This window comes from Callithrix jacchus, chromosome 10, assembly GCF_049354715.1.
Source record: "Callithrix jacchus isolate 240 chromosome 10, calJac240_pri, whole genome shotgun sequence".
NCBI classification, from domain to species: domain Eukaryota; kingdom Metazoa; phylum Chordata; class Mammalia; order Primates; family Cebidae; genus Callithrix; species Callithrix jacchus.
The window spans coordinates 92984041-92999582 of NC_133511.1; the positions used below are offsets into that span (position 1 = coordinate 92984041).

At 38.8% G+C, this 15542-nt stretch overlaps 1 long non-coding RNA gene across 6 annotated transcripts in view; it reads left to right on the forward strand.

Moving 5' to 3' along the window:
* The window catches only part of LOC103796261 (uncharacterized), a 175913-nt gene that overhangs the window by 104272 nt on the left and 56099 nt on the right, over positions 1-15542 (forward strand). The window contains exon 4 of one of the 6 annotated variants that reach the window (XR_013523364.1): positions 808-909. The exons of the other annotated variants lie outside the window; for them this stretch is intronic. This is a non-coding gene — a long non-coding RNA (uncharacterized LOC103796261). The remainder of the gene's footprint in view (positions 1-807; positions 910-15542) is intronic. 6 annotated transcript variants of the gene reach the window in all.

Genomic DNA, 15542 nt, shown 5'->3' on the forward strand with positions numbered 1-15542 from the left:
ATCTAGTAGCAAAAAAACACAAGGCTGAAACTTACAAGTCCAGCATGTACTCTCTTTAGTTTCCCTCAACTGTGACAGGTGAGTGGGGAGCAATAATTCAGAAGGATCTTTCTAGAGATAATCTTGTAAAATTCTTAGAAAATCTAAATTGCAAAGTGAATTTACAAGGCGGTAGTTGTGCAAGCGTCTTCTGCCCAAGATGCTTCAAAAGTACTGAGTCATTATCAAGGCCAGAAAAATAGACCTTATCTCATGTAACCACACATTGAACTACACATGAACTTAAAATAAGTGAAGGGAAATTAAAATGTTTATTTTTTGGATATTACATAAAACAAGTCCCTGAGAAGCCAGAGAATGATATCTCGGTTAAAGGAATATTTGATGTTAGTTGAACTGTAAATTTTTAGGAATTTAATGTTGATTATAGTTATGTACAAAGAGGACATGAGGAATGTCATGGGCTGCCATCAGCCAGGAGAGACTGTTGTACTTGGAACCATAAGAAATATGTGTAAGTGGTCAGGGTGCTGAAGGAATAGGACTGAAATGGGCTGTCAAGAATGCATGAATGATTAATATGTAAGTGCAGTGATATGGATTGGAATACATTGCAAATTTGATTGAGTGGGAAAAGCGGGAGGAGAGACTTAGTGCCTCTAAATGTATGTGGGATTGTTTTAATATCATGCATTAATAGACACTAGCCAGATCCATTAAGAGGTTGTCACCAAGACTAATCAATTTTACTTACCTTATATTTTTTGTATTCACTCTTCCTTTTCATTTCCTCTGCCTTTCCTCTAGTTTGGATCACACATTTCATGTCTTGACTATTTCAATAGTTTTCTAATTAATCACCATGACTAGTATTCCCCAAATCAAGTTGACAGCATCTAAAACCACCAGGTCAGTATTTCTAAACATTACTATCTTAATCCTTTATTGTCATTCTCCCAACCCCTGCCCCCACCCAGTATTACTCAAAATAGTGGGTTTCAAACTATGTCCTAGGACCATATATAGTATGGTCCAGAAATAGAGATTATGTTTGTTTTTACTCAACTTAGCATGCTGTGGAGGCAGAAGAAGTGTTCAATGACTATATGTTGAATGAATGAATGAGATTGCTCATTGATTGCTGGGAAATGGAATTAGATAAAGATAAGAAATTGGATTCTGAGGCTCTCACTTCCTCTCAAATCAGCAGCTTCATTATTGTATGCTTATTATGTAGGTCTGCTTATTATGTATTTGAGTAAGTTTTGTCTGAAAAAGAATCTTGTTCCAATATTTGTTTGAAAACCAATTAACTAAAAATATTTTAACTCATACACCTGTCATACAAAATCCTAAATTAATCTTTCAAAGGAACCTGCCAGTACTTCCCAAAATACAGAGACTGTGTGTGTTTCTGTGTGTGTGTGTGTGTGTGTCTGTTTGGCCCAGCAGTCCTCTCCAAAACCCCATGGGTGTGTGCGGCTGCCATATTTGTTACTGTATGATCCCATTCCTGAGAAACAGGTTTTGAACCAAACCTGGCAAATTGTAATGTCTTGACATCCAGGTTTGAGTTTGTTTTTGGGTAGGTACCTGACCCCAGCTGGGCTCTTTATTATCCTTTCCTGGGATTTAAAACAGTTTTTTATCAGAAAGCAAACAATAACAATCTGATATTTCTGTGGCTAACATTTTTTCCCCTGTGGCTAATAGTACGAGAAACTCTTCATGATCAGACTTCCCAATGTTTGGAGAAGCAATCTGGAGTGGAAGAATCAGAGCAAAGATCCAGAAATAATGAGATATGACAGACAGAGAGAGCATCCTGCTCTCATTTGAATTCATTTCTTAGGCTGTCAAAGGTTGGGTTCTACTGAAACAGTCCCTGAGATAGAATTCAGGGTGTAGGATATTTATTAGGGGACAACACTTATGGAAAGGAGGAGGAGAAAGCAAGATTGAGTAGAGGCAGAAACTAAATTCAATGCAAGTCTGACAAGGCCAACTCAACAGAGAATTCTTGAGGATAAATGGCCCATTGAAATTGTTCTGCATGGGCTGAGATGTCCTGGCCTTTATTCTTCCACAGTGATTAGTAATTGGATATGGGCTACCCAGGAAAGGGCAAGTTCTTGGACGAGGCAACTCTCGGCAGCTGAGGAAAACTGAAGTAGATGACAGCTGAAGGCTGTCAGCTGACCACATGGCCAGCATCTGGGAAAACACATTGTTCTGTGAAAGGGGATCTGAGCAGCACATCTCCATGTCCACCATGTTGGCCCACGTTTACCCTGCCTTCAACATATTTGATCTTCAACTTATTCTTTTAATGATGTGAGATACTCCAATATGCTTCCAATACATTTCTGGGTTTTTTGTTTGTTTTTGGCTTTCTGCTTTTAAAAGTTATTATACTTAAGTTCTGGGATACATGTGCAGAACATATAGGTTTGTTAACATAGGTATACACGTGCCATGATGGTTTGCTGCATCCATCAACCAATCAACTACATTAGGTATTTCTTCTAATGCTATTCCTCCCCAGCACCCCCATCCCCTGACAGGCCTCAGTGTGTGATGTTCCCCTCCCTGTGTCCATGTGCTCTCATCGTTCAATTCCCACTTATGAGTGAGAATATGAGATGTTTGATTTTCTGTTCTTGTGTCAGTTTGCTGAGAATGATGTTTTCCAGCTTCATCCATGTCCCTGCAAAGGACATAAACTCATCCTTTTTTATGGCTACATAGTATTCCATGGTGTAGATGTGCCACATTTTCTTTATCCAGTCTATCATCGATGGGCATTTGGGTTGGTTCCAAGTCTTTGCTATTGTGAATGGTGCTGCAATAAACATACATGTGCATGTGTCTTTATAGTAGAATGATTTATAATCCTTTGGGTATATACCCAGTAATGGGATTGCTGGGACAAATGGTATTTCTGGTTATAGATCCTTGAGGAATCACCACACTGTCTTCCACAATGGTTGAACTAATTTACACTCCCATCAACAGTGTAAAAGCATTCCTATTTCTCTGCATCCTCTCCAGCATCCGTTGTTTCTCCTGACTTTTTAATGATCACCATTCTAACTGGAGTGAGATGGTATCTCAAGGTAGTTTTGATTTGCATTTCTCTAATGACCAATGATGATGAAGTTTTTTCATGTTTGTTGGCTGCATAGATATCTTCATTTGAGAAGTGTCTGTTCATATTCTTTGCCCACTTTTTTGATGGGATTTTTTTTCTTGTAAATTTGTTTAAGTTCTTTGTAGATTCTGGATATTAGCCCTTTGTCAGATGGATAGAATGCAAAATTTTTTCCCATTCTGTAGGTTGCCTATTCACTCTGATGATAGTTTCATTTGCTATGCAGAAGCTCTTAAGTTTAGATTCCATTTGTTAATTTTGGCTTTTATTGCCATTGCTTTTGGTGTTTTAGTCATGAAGTCTTTGCCCATCCCTATGTCCTGAATGGTATACATTTCCATTTAAAAAAAAAAGTTAGGTTTTTGTCACTTGCTATTAACATCCTGACTAATATCCTTCAGCCAGATTGCCCTCCAAAATACTCTTTTATCCTTTAGGCCTTGAAATATCTGTGTGTTTTTTCTCTACTGCTAAGGTCTGCTTGTTGGTGTCTTCTTCAAATTCATATGTTAGAACTGGAAAACAAATGTGATAGTAATAAGAGGCGGAGCCTTTGGAAAGTTAATAAATCATGCAGGTTCCACCCTCATGGATGAGATTAGTACCCTTATAAAACAGCCTTTAATGGACTCCCTTGTTCCTTCTGCCACATGAGGACACAGGTAGAAGGCATAGTGCTGACACAGACACTGAATCTGCTGCACCATGATCTTGGACTTCCCAGGCTCCAGAACTGTAAGAAATAAATTTCTGTTGTTTATACATTGCCCAGTCTAAGGTGTTTTGTTATAGGATCCTGAATGGACTGACATCTACACAGTCATTCATGCAACAAATACTTCCAGTGTACCCATCATGGATCAGACAAGAATCTAAACCCTCCCTTTCCTAAAGCTTCAGCCCACTGCCTTTCTTTGCAGATGGCCACTCATGACATCTGCCTACCTTTGAATGACAGTAGCACTCACATTCCTCATCATCTCTACCATTCGTCCAGCACTACTTTGTCTCCCACTGGACCACTGGCCTCTGCCAGAACTGTTTTTTTGTGACATTGTTCTATGAAGTAATGGGCCTCAAATGAGGGATGGGGTGAGAAAAAATTCCATGGGACTTTGTCCCAACATCTAAGGATGTTGTTGACTTCATTGCAGTGTTCTTTCTATAAGACCCTCAGGAGATATTTCTTTTTTATCTCAATATCAATAGCACCCTCTTAGCAAATGTATAACATATTATGTCAGATGCCAGTAACTGTTGCCTCTAGGTCATTGAGACTGAGGCTATGTTTGTTTAAGTGGGATGATATGGTTTGACTGTGTCTCCACCCAAATCTCACCTTGAATTGTAATAATCCCCATGTGTCAAGGGTGGAGCCAGGTGGGGATAGTTAAATCATGGGGGTGCTTCCCCCCATACTGTTCTCAGCATAGTGAATAAGTCTCAGGAGGTCTGATGGTTTTATAGAGGGTCATTCCCTTGCACAAGCTCTTTTGCCTGCTGCCATGTAAGATGTCCCTTTGCTCTTTGACTTTGTCTTCCACCATGATTGTCAGGCCTCCCCAGCCATGTGGGACTGTAAGTCCATGAAGCCTCTTTCCTTTGTATGTCTTTACTAGCAGCATGAGAACAGACTAATACATGGGATTTCTTAAAACTTTAATCTGAATGCATTAGGATTGGGCATAGAGTCTTAGTTGCCTCAAACATACCCTGTTGTAAACACTACTTCTCAGTTCACATATGTATGCACACGCTGGCCCCCTTGAAGTTATTTGCTTTTATTATTCTTCCCCTATGATTTGCATCAAAAATTTAAGAATAATATGTTTAATTTAACCCACCACATTCAAATATTATTGTTTCAACTTGCAATTAATGCAGAAAAAAGTATTAATTAGATATTTTTTATTTCTTTGTACTAAACCTTTGGAGTCCAGTGTGTGTTTTATTGTTGTAAAATATACATAACATATAATGGACCTTTTAACCATTTTTAGGTATACAGTTTAGTGACTTTAAGTACAGTCACATTGTTGTGCAACCATCACCACTATCTACCTGCAGAACTTTTTTATATGTCCAAGAGAAAACTCCAAACCATTAAACAGTAACTCCTCATACTCCTCTCTCCCAAGCCCATGGCAGCCACCATTCCAGTTTCTGTCTATTAATTTAACTATGCTAAATACCTCTTTTAAGATAAATTGTACATTATTTTCCCTTTTGTGTCTAGCTTATTTTACTCAGGATAATGTCCTCAATACTTATGTAGCATGTGTCAGAACCTTCTTCACCTAGTGTTCACCTAGCCAAGAATTGGCACCGAGGGACCTGCATACTGGATTGGGTGCCTTTCATGACATAGAAGTCCTTTCATGACATAGGAGTATGTATTTCTGTTTTCATACTGCTATAAAGATACTACTCAATGATGGGTAATTTATAAGGAAAGTTTTAATTGACTCACAGCTCTGCATGGCTGGGGAGCCCTCAGGAACCTACAATCATGCTGGGAGGGGAAGCAGGCACCTCCTTCACAAGGTGGCAGGAGAGAAAAGAACAAAGGAGGGACTTTCAAACACTTGTAAAACCATCAGATCTCATGAGAACTCACTCACTATCATGATGACAGCATGGAGGAAAACACTTCCATGATCCAATCACCTCCCTCCCTCAACTCGTGGGGATTACAGTCCCATTACAATTCATGATGAGATTTGGGAGGGGACATAGCCAAACCATATAAAAGTGGTTTATGTTAGTTCCAAATGAAACTCTTGATGGGGGCTGGGTGAGGAGTGGAGGAGGGCAGCAGCTCTGGCAAAGACATTTGGGCAGCCAAAAACCAAAACCACCAAGAGGGCTTTGAATGACACCTAAAGACAGGAAGACAGGCCAAAGAAGAACCAAATGTGCCAAGACATTGTTGACTTGCATTCACTCCTACCTTCCCTGGGATCTCTCCCACCCTGGAGACTTGGACATCAGAATTCACTGAGTTCTGGGCTAGCAGTTAGGAAAACTTGTATCTGAGGTTAGCAACCTTTTTTTTTTTTTTTTTTTTTTACTGGTTTTGTCACCTCGAGAAGATCATTGAAATTCTTAGAACCTCAGTCTTCTCATCTGTAAAATTGGATTAATAATGCCACACTCAGTCTTCCCAGTTCATAGGGTTGTGTCAAGGATCAAATAGGATAATGCATATGAAGTCTAGAAAGGAGAAAGGGCTTTAAAGCACAGATACCAAGTAACATAACCTCTCTGTGTTTCTACTTTATTTTCCTATTTTCTTTGCAGTCGTTCAGAAATTATTTGTAATTGTTTATGTACTGCTAAATTGTTTGCATATTTTAAGGTGCCTCGTCTCTTTGAAATATGTGTGGAATAAATAAAAAAATACACACAATTAACATTTACTTGATATACTTTTGTCTTAGGGAAACATGTTGGGGGAATTATGTATAGAATATATTATCAAGAGAATATGTTATAGAGAGAATGTGTTATAGAGAAACTATATGATATTGGTCTAGGCCTTGGCACAGGCATTTTAAAGGTGCTACTTTCTCTACTAAATGAGAAACTCCTTTACCTTGAAACGTGTATTTCAAACCCAGTTCCATGAAAAGGACAACTCACCAGGAGGCGCTGCAGAGTTCCTGTTAACAGGATGCACGTTCTTTCCAATTCAGCACTAGGAAAGTCATTCACTTTGCCAGCGAGGCGAGGCCTGTGAGATAGGGTAAAGCCCAGTATGTGGTTTCCTTTAATTTTCTTAATTTAAAATTGCCATTTGTAGAGTCTTCCACAAGCCACCATTTGTATCCTGTTCTTGACAACAACAATGAAAGGTAGGGTAGGCCTGCTCTGGTTATGCACATGGTGAGATGGCATGCTGGGAGACAGTGTTGTACAGTGAGAAATGCAAGCTGAAGCCAAACAGACCTGGGTTGAATGCAAGGTCCGCTAGGCATCTGGGTCCACACTCCCTCTCTGGCCTTGGCCTAAGTCACTTAAACTCTCTGAGCCCAGTTTCCTCATCTATTAAGTGGGGAAAATAATAGCAGCTACAGAACAGGGTTGTAATAATAATGAATGTATAAAGTTGTATAGCCCTAAGCTTAAAACTTGGCTCGTGTTATTGTTGTTAATAAACTATTCTCTACCCACTCCCTTTCATTTGAGTAAATCTGCAGTCCAACCTTTACTCAAAAGAAAATATTTTGCAGTTTGGGAAAAGGGGGATTTTAAAATATCCTTTCTCTATGATACCTAGAGTCTGTTTTATGGACCTAGAAACTAAATATTCTTACCAACTTGGCAGGTAAATGAAACCACAATTATGTCACAGCAAACTGAAAAGGTGAATGCAACTTCTTGCATCTGACTTTAAAAAGCTGTCAGGTCTAAGCCACCTAGTTTTTATTCTAATCAAGATTCAGGCCCAGCTTGCGAATCATGAGTCATGTGCAGGCTCTGAACCCAACAGTTGGTAAGCTGAGCTTCAACAAAGAACTTAATTAAGGAGAACCACCCTCTTCCTGCCCCCGACTTATTACCACCCTCAACCCCCACCCACAAACCACAAAGGTATATGCACCTTGCACTAGGTTTTTGACATTATGCACAGTGTAACATTTATCACTTCACTTAACACTGCTGGATGAAAGCAGTCTTCTTTCAATTTACAAAACCCACTTTACAGGAAATGTACGAGAAAGGCCAGAGTACAGTTTAATGAATGCTATCAAATACATCTACCCAAAATGTCACCAATTTTGCTGTGCCACAGTTCCTGGAATTGCATCAGAGATTTAAAGTTTTGGATGCACCAGTATTGTATCCCAAAAGAATTTGAAAAAAGTGCAAATATTAGATACTGTTCACAATGTATCGTCATGCTTATTTGCATGTGTGTCTGGTTTGCTTTATTCCAAGGCCCTCCATGAACTTTGCCCCATCTGCCTCTCCCATCTCTTTCCACCCCTCTCCATCCCTGTCTGCTTCAGCCAACCTGGCCTTCCTGTTCACTGAACCAGCAAAGCTAATCTTGCCTCAGGATATTTGCACTTACTGTTACTTCTGCTTAGAACATACTTTGCTTGGCTTGCCCCTTCTACCATACAGGTCTCAGCCAAAATACCATCTCCTTAGAGAAGCATTTTCTTATCACTCCTCTGAAGCAGCAGCTCTCAGCTTTTCTCTGTAACACACTCTCCCCTGCCCCGGCTTTTTTTTTTTTGCCTTCACTGTACAGTCTCTCCTTGGTATCTGTAAGAGATTTGTCCCAGGATCCCTGGAGGATACTAAAACCCCAGGATGCTCAAGTTCCTTATGTCAAATAGCATAGTATTTGCATATAACATACACACATCTTCTGTATACTTTACATCATCTCTAGATTACTTGTGATACCTAATACAATGCCTACACATGATGTCATTTGCTTGAATTCAACGTAGTACTTGGCATGTGGCAAATTCAAGTTTTGCTTTTTGGCACTTTGTGGAACTTTTTTGTCCCGAATATTTTTGATCCACAGGCGGTTGAATCCATGAATGTGAAATGCATGGATGTGGAGGGACAACTGTATTTACAACTGTGTCTCAGTAATTTTAGTTAACAGAGGTGACAACATGGAGAGGTCAATGCCATTGGAAGAAGACTTATTACTTTACATTTCCTAAGAGAAGGGGATATACCATGCTACACAGGGCTACAGAGAAAACACCAGGTTTTGGTAGGAGGCAGAAGCATGAAAGGGGAGAGTCTAGGCTACCGTCTTTATCAGGGATTCCATGGGAAAGTTAAGACAGGGCAGAAGAAACACTTTAGGATTGGCTAGTTTTAATAATTTCAGTGGGCTTTGGGCTATAGAGATGGTCTCTAATCGCCTCGTACGTGGTTCTTGGATAATTTAGGGCAGGGAAAATATTAGCTTGGTGTGTGAAAGTTAGATAAAGGGGGTAGTTGGTGATATAGACTCTAGATTGGTTGGTTGGCATATGAAAGGTACAATCCTGAGCTCTTAACTGTCTCTAAGAATTGGCTAGTGTTGCAGGGAAAGTCTCTTTCCAGACAACAAGATTTTTCAGATGTCAAAATGTCATAATATATAGAAAATAATCTCATTTACTTTTTGTCTATCTACTCTATCAGAAGGTAAGCCCATGAAGGTAGCGACCGTGTCCTTAATATACACAACCATATTGCCAGCACAGAGTAGGTGTTCAACAATATTCGTTGCATGAAGCTCATAAGGAAATATGAGCTTCTAGAGTCTGGGACTGTGTGGTCTGCACAGTTGTATCTCCTTGTTGCAACCCCATCTTTATACTTTCCTTAGCACGCTGCAGAATACATAGTAACTATCATTTAAAAAGGGTTGTTGAATTGATTTGAACTGAGAAGGGTAATATACCATTTTAATTTGTGTAGTTTAAAATAGTTTTAGCAAATTTATTCATTTGTCACAGATAAAGTGGATGGCACAAAAAAATCATACATTTTGGTAAGAAGAAATAAGATCAAACAGATTCAAAACATATGCTCCTTTTAATTAGGGATTAGCAATCGCATATTCAAACATCAAGGACAACACAGCATGGGTTATGATGACCCGATCTCTGCATAAAAGTGATATTTAAATTCACCTCTCAAAACAGGAGCACAGCCGGACAGGGTGGTATATGCCTGTAGTCCAAGCTTCTTGAGATGCTGAAGTGAGAGGATTGCTTGAGCCCAGGAGTTTGAGTCTTGCCTGGGCAACACAGCAAGACTCTGCCTCTAAAATGATAAAAATAAATAAGTAAATAGGAACATAATACACCAAGATGTTAAAAGCATTAATCTGTAGACAGCAAGATAAGTATCTTTGTAGTTTTCCACATTTTCCTTATTTTTTACAATGAATGTGCATGTCTTTTAAAATAGAAAAAAAAATCATTCAAAAGAAATTAGCATTTTGGTTACATTTTTTTGGCTTCCACATTAGAGTATGCCAGCAGATTAATAGAACTAACAAAGGAGCCTAAATTCTGCAGCATTTTTTCTAGCTCCTTTTTTATTTATTTATGCCTCAGAAGCAATGTGAATTCTTAAATTATCCTTCATTAAATCTAATCAGTTTTGACTGACTCCAACAAACAAGAGCATAGCACGTTAGCTACCATGTCATGCCAGAACAGAAAATAACCTGGTAGATTCTCTGTGTCCCTTTACCAATGTCAGCCCTGCCAATGTTCCTTACTGACGTTCCCAAAACTGACATTCCCCTTTCATTGATGTCACTGAATCAGGAAGCTGAGAAGCTGTTGCAAAATGACTGTTTCTATTGCAAAGGTTTAAAACTTTAGAGATTGAAAGGTTAAAGTTAAAAATATGTATTTTAATTTGAACAACAGATGGCCTTGGAGTGACTACAAGGCTGAATTAACTCTCGAGTCTCTATGGCTGTTTGTGGAAAGAAAAAATAAAAAAGACAACCAAAACCCTTAAAAAGCCCACACTGGAACACACAGCTCAAGTGCTGGTGACATCAGCAGAATCTCTCTGTTGAATTAGAGTCCCGAATTTGGCTTCAGAGCCATCTGTTAGCCTCCAGATGAATAATCTTCTATGAAATTATACTGCATAGTTTCACTAATGAACATTTCCAATTGTCAGGGCCTCGGCCTCATAGCTGTCCCACCTCTTGGAGCCTCCATGGCTCCCTGAGCCCCTGTCACACACAGAGGGATCCTACTTGCTAAGTTCACAATGGATCTGTCCTTTGAAAAGATATGTCCTAGCTTAGATCGAGTTCTGTGGAAACAGACTTTGAGTTGGAGAGCTGCCTGCAGAAGGTTTATTAGAAAGTGCTCTTGGGAAATACAGCTATAAGGAAATGGGGAAGGCTGCATTGTGCTGTCATTGGAAAAAGGCTTCTTCCTGAGAAAACACTTACTAAATGATTGTTGTATTATTATTATTGTTATGCACTGAATGTTTGTGTTGCCTCAAAATTAATATGTTGAAACCTAACCCCGTAGGTGATGGTGTTAGGAGGTGGAGCTGTGGGGAACTGGTTAGGTCATGAGCATAGAGGCTTCATGATGAATTAGTGCTCTTATAAGGTGCTAATAACTCTGGTCACCCCTTTGCCATGGGAGAACACAGCAAGGTGGCACCATTGATGAGCCAGAAGACAGGCCCTCACCAGGTACCAACAAATCTGCCTTGATCTTGGACCACCCATCCTCCAGAGCTGTGTGAAATGAATTTCTGTTGCTTATAAGCTACCCAGCTTATGATACTTTGTTATGAGAACCAAATGGACTAAGACATTATTAATCCCAAAGTGAATGGATCCTTTTGCTCAACACTAGGCACCAGTCAGGGAGCTTTGGGGCCATTTGTATGGGTGATGAGGAAGGATAAAGGGCTGAGTAGAACACAAGTCAGATGTGCAGTGCTGGAATTAACAGAAAGGCAATGCCATCCTGGCATGCCTATGCACGTGTATGGAATAGCAAAATGTAGGGAAAAGCCAGCTACCCTACCCAGCAGAGATGAAGTCCCAGAGTCTACTGGCTTGGGCATCTTGCTGCTCTAACCGGAAAGCTCCCCGCCTGGGCTGCTGCCAGAGTGGGTATAAGCAGTCGCTTTCAGGCAGAACATTATCTAGATTGGATTACATGCCTGTAAACTGATCAGTGCATCTTCATATGCTGTCAAGCATCTGAGTTCAAACAATTGGACTATTTTAATAAGATTAGCAACTTGGCCCCTTCCTACAGTTTTCTCTCTGCAGGATTCCATTCAGAATCCTCTGGAGAAGTGTGTCTTAGGGAAGTAGGAGGATTTCAGGATGCCCTGCATCTGCCTTCTGAGGCAATACAGCTAAAAAAAGGCCTCCATGTCCACTAGAACCACCTGTACACCCCAAAATGTGCCAGAGAAATGTGCCCAAAGTCAAGGGAGTAGTGTTGTGGACAGGAGGTTTAATAGGATGAATATATATTCTTGGGTGGTAAACCTTGCAATGGGTGTGCTTATAATTCACCCATGGATTGAGAGCCAATCTCTGCCTGCATAGGCTAAAGTATAAAAATGTCCAGATGGCCAATAATGAGGCAGAGTTTCATAATTGTATAATGATTAAGGGTTTGAAATAAAGGTTATAGAATTATACAGATCTGCTTTTCAAATTTCAATTCCTCCACTTACTAATTTTGAAAACTTGATGAAATGATTTAACATCTCTAAATCTTACCTCCTTTTTAAAATTGGATAATAATCCTACTTGTGGCAAATGGACCTAAGTCAATTTGCTCATTCACAAATACTAGATCCTTCAGGGATTATGATTGGGTTCTTTTTGGTAGCTGGCAGGTAGATGGTAGATGCTGTAATCATTGCAGGTAGAAGGTTATCAGTTTCCTCCTCAAAATTTCTCTACCAAATGCTACTTTGCCATGAAAGCAAGACTCAGGCCAGATTGTCAAATTCTGCCATATAGGTAGACCCCAAAACAGTCTTTTAACCCATCCTGTAAATATGACAAAATCCCAGCTCTCTTCAATTCTCTATTGTTTAATAGGACAATGTTTAGAGGTAGAATTCAGCTTAAATTTCTAGTAGGTTCTAGGTAACACCATCCTGTCTTCAGAATCCTAAATCTAGGGGTTCTTTTTAGAAGTAATTGTGCTATTTCAATAAAGGGGGGGTGTCTGTATGATATTTATAGACAGTGCAGTGCCTGGAACACTGTTTATTTCACCACCAAAAAATTATTTCTAACATTTTTATGCTAATGAATAAACCTTTGGTATGGACCAGAAATCATGATAGCTAAAGAACGAAAGTAGTTCTGTAGGAACTGTTTCTGAAATACTGTATTCTAATAGGGTCTAGCAAAAGCTAGTCATTTTTGGAGACTGCTTTCCTAATTAGAGTTCTTTGATTATTAATTGACCACCCTTCAGGTCGTTTTAATTAAGGCAATTAACTAAGGTAATTAACTACTCTAAGATGTAGATTAAAATACATACACACTCTCACACATGAACTACTGTCTATGCTGACATATTTTAAAGTTAAAGAGCACATAGACTGTCTCATAGAATTAAATGAGATCGATATAATGCTACACAGAAATTTAAATATGCTGTATGTATAGCAACTCTAATGACAGTATTTTAGATAAGATGGCCTGAACATAATAGCATTATAACCGAATGAATGTCCCTACCTGAAGAATACAGGTAAAGAGACTCATACTGACCTGAAGAAAGGGCTCTATGGTAGTCGTTGGAAGGCTCCCTTCTAAGCTCATCATAGTCTCCATGTAGAGCTTGCCATTTCTTTATGTATTTTTTTTAAGAACAGCTCTTAATTTTAATTATCAAATCTATCAACCTTTCTTTTTTTGGTTTGCACATTTTATACCTTGTTTAAGAAAGTCTCTTCTAGATCAAGGTTAAAAAGATATACTTCCTTTTTATTTTTTGCTAAAGTTTTGAAAAGTTTGTTTTTCTCAGAGGTCATCAAACCATCAGGAATTGATATTTTGCATATGGTATAAGGTAGGAAAATACAATTTTATTTTTCCTCATATGATTAGTCATTATTTAAATATAATTTTATTTAGTCCAATAACTACATTTTATCATTTCCATCTAAATCTTGACTAGAGGCCTTTTTTGGGAAGTGGGAAGGGCAGATTGTACAAGTCATGTTAATTTTATTCTCCCAACTATTGTGAATGGGAGCCTAAGGTTAGGGATTTGGTGAGAGGAGAGATCCTTCCTCCCATACTCCATCTTTTCCAGCTCCAGCTGTCTCAAGTCTGAGCCAGGCCATGACTTTCTTCTCATTGCAAGTTCATTAATTATCTTGTGAGGATGTCAACCTTTGGGTTGTGGGAAACTTTTTTCTAGAATTTCTGCTTTACCTTCTCATTCTGCTTCATTTCCTCACATCTCATGTCTGCCCCAATGAAACCAAGGCTTTTGCTGCCAGGAGTGAGGAATTTAATACTAGATTATTTCTCCTTATTGTTGATTCTGGCCTCAAGGGCTTTGAAAATTCTCTTTAATCTCCTTAAAGCTCATTCATGCATTAAACAAAATTTTTTTTTTTTTTTTTGAGACGGAGTTTTGCTCTTGTTACCTAGGCTGGAGTGCAATGGCGCGATCTCGGCTCACTGCAACCTCCGCCTCCTGGGTTCAGGCAATTCTCCTGCCTCAGCCTCCTGAGTAGCTGGGATTGCAGGCACGCGCCACTGTGCCCAGCTAATTGTTTTTTGTATTTTTAGTAGAGACGGGGTTTCACCATGTCGACCTCATGATCCACCTGCCTTGGCATCCCAAAGTGCTGGGATTACAGGCGTGAGCCACCGCGCCTGGCCATTAAACAAATTTTTACATTTTAATTCAAACTTGTAGATGTTCTAAACCATGAGGAAGTCTCCAAAAACCTAGGCTTTCATGTTGCTGAAGTAGAAGTGTATGGTTTGTTTTGTTGTTGTTATTGGGGGGCTTGGTTTATTTTTTTGGTCAGTGCCTTTGGAAACAAATGTTTTTTACATTCACATCTTTGATCCATACAGACTTAATTTTGACATAGTAAGATGTATGGTAGGGATCCTGCTTTAGTTTTTCATGGTCATCCAGTAAACACAAAACAACACTATTTATTGAATAATTTACAGAATGGAAGTTATGGATTGTAAGTACTCAATATGTGATTAGAAAAAAGAACACTAATACAAAGTATAAAATCTTCGAAAGCAAGCCCGACCCCTGTTATTACTGTCTCACCAGTCTTCACTGGATGTGGTCAGCTTCTTGAATCACCAGGACTATCCATGCTAGCTATACTGCCATCTCTCTTTAGCTCAAAATATTTACAGAAATACATATACTGTTGGGAATATAATAGAGGATATATTATGAACTTTTTCATGTTCACTGTTTGTTACTATACATAGTAGATGAGTTTCAGAAAAGTTGTATTAAATTAAAATTATGTTTTTAGTTCCCCTGGCAAGTTTTCTCCTTAAAGGGATTTTACTCTGAATTATTTTTGAAAATCATCTTAAAGGGTAAATACTGACTCCCTAATTTTTCTATGATGCAAATAAGAGTTTTTATTTACTAAGTTTCTCAATGTAAGACATACTTGCATAATGCAGTTTCTTTTCTAATACAGGAGAAAAAAATTAGTAGGCTAAATTTTAAAAGCAAATCAATGTGTATTTTAAAAAATGCAATTGTTGGAATACAGACTTAAAGACATTTCCTAAGGATCATTTACATGAATCCAATTTGCTTGCCTCTATATGAGAGGCAACATTTTGGGTGATTTTTTTCCAAAATCTAATTTTTAGCTTTGTAGGGTAGGTGCC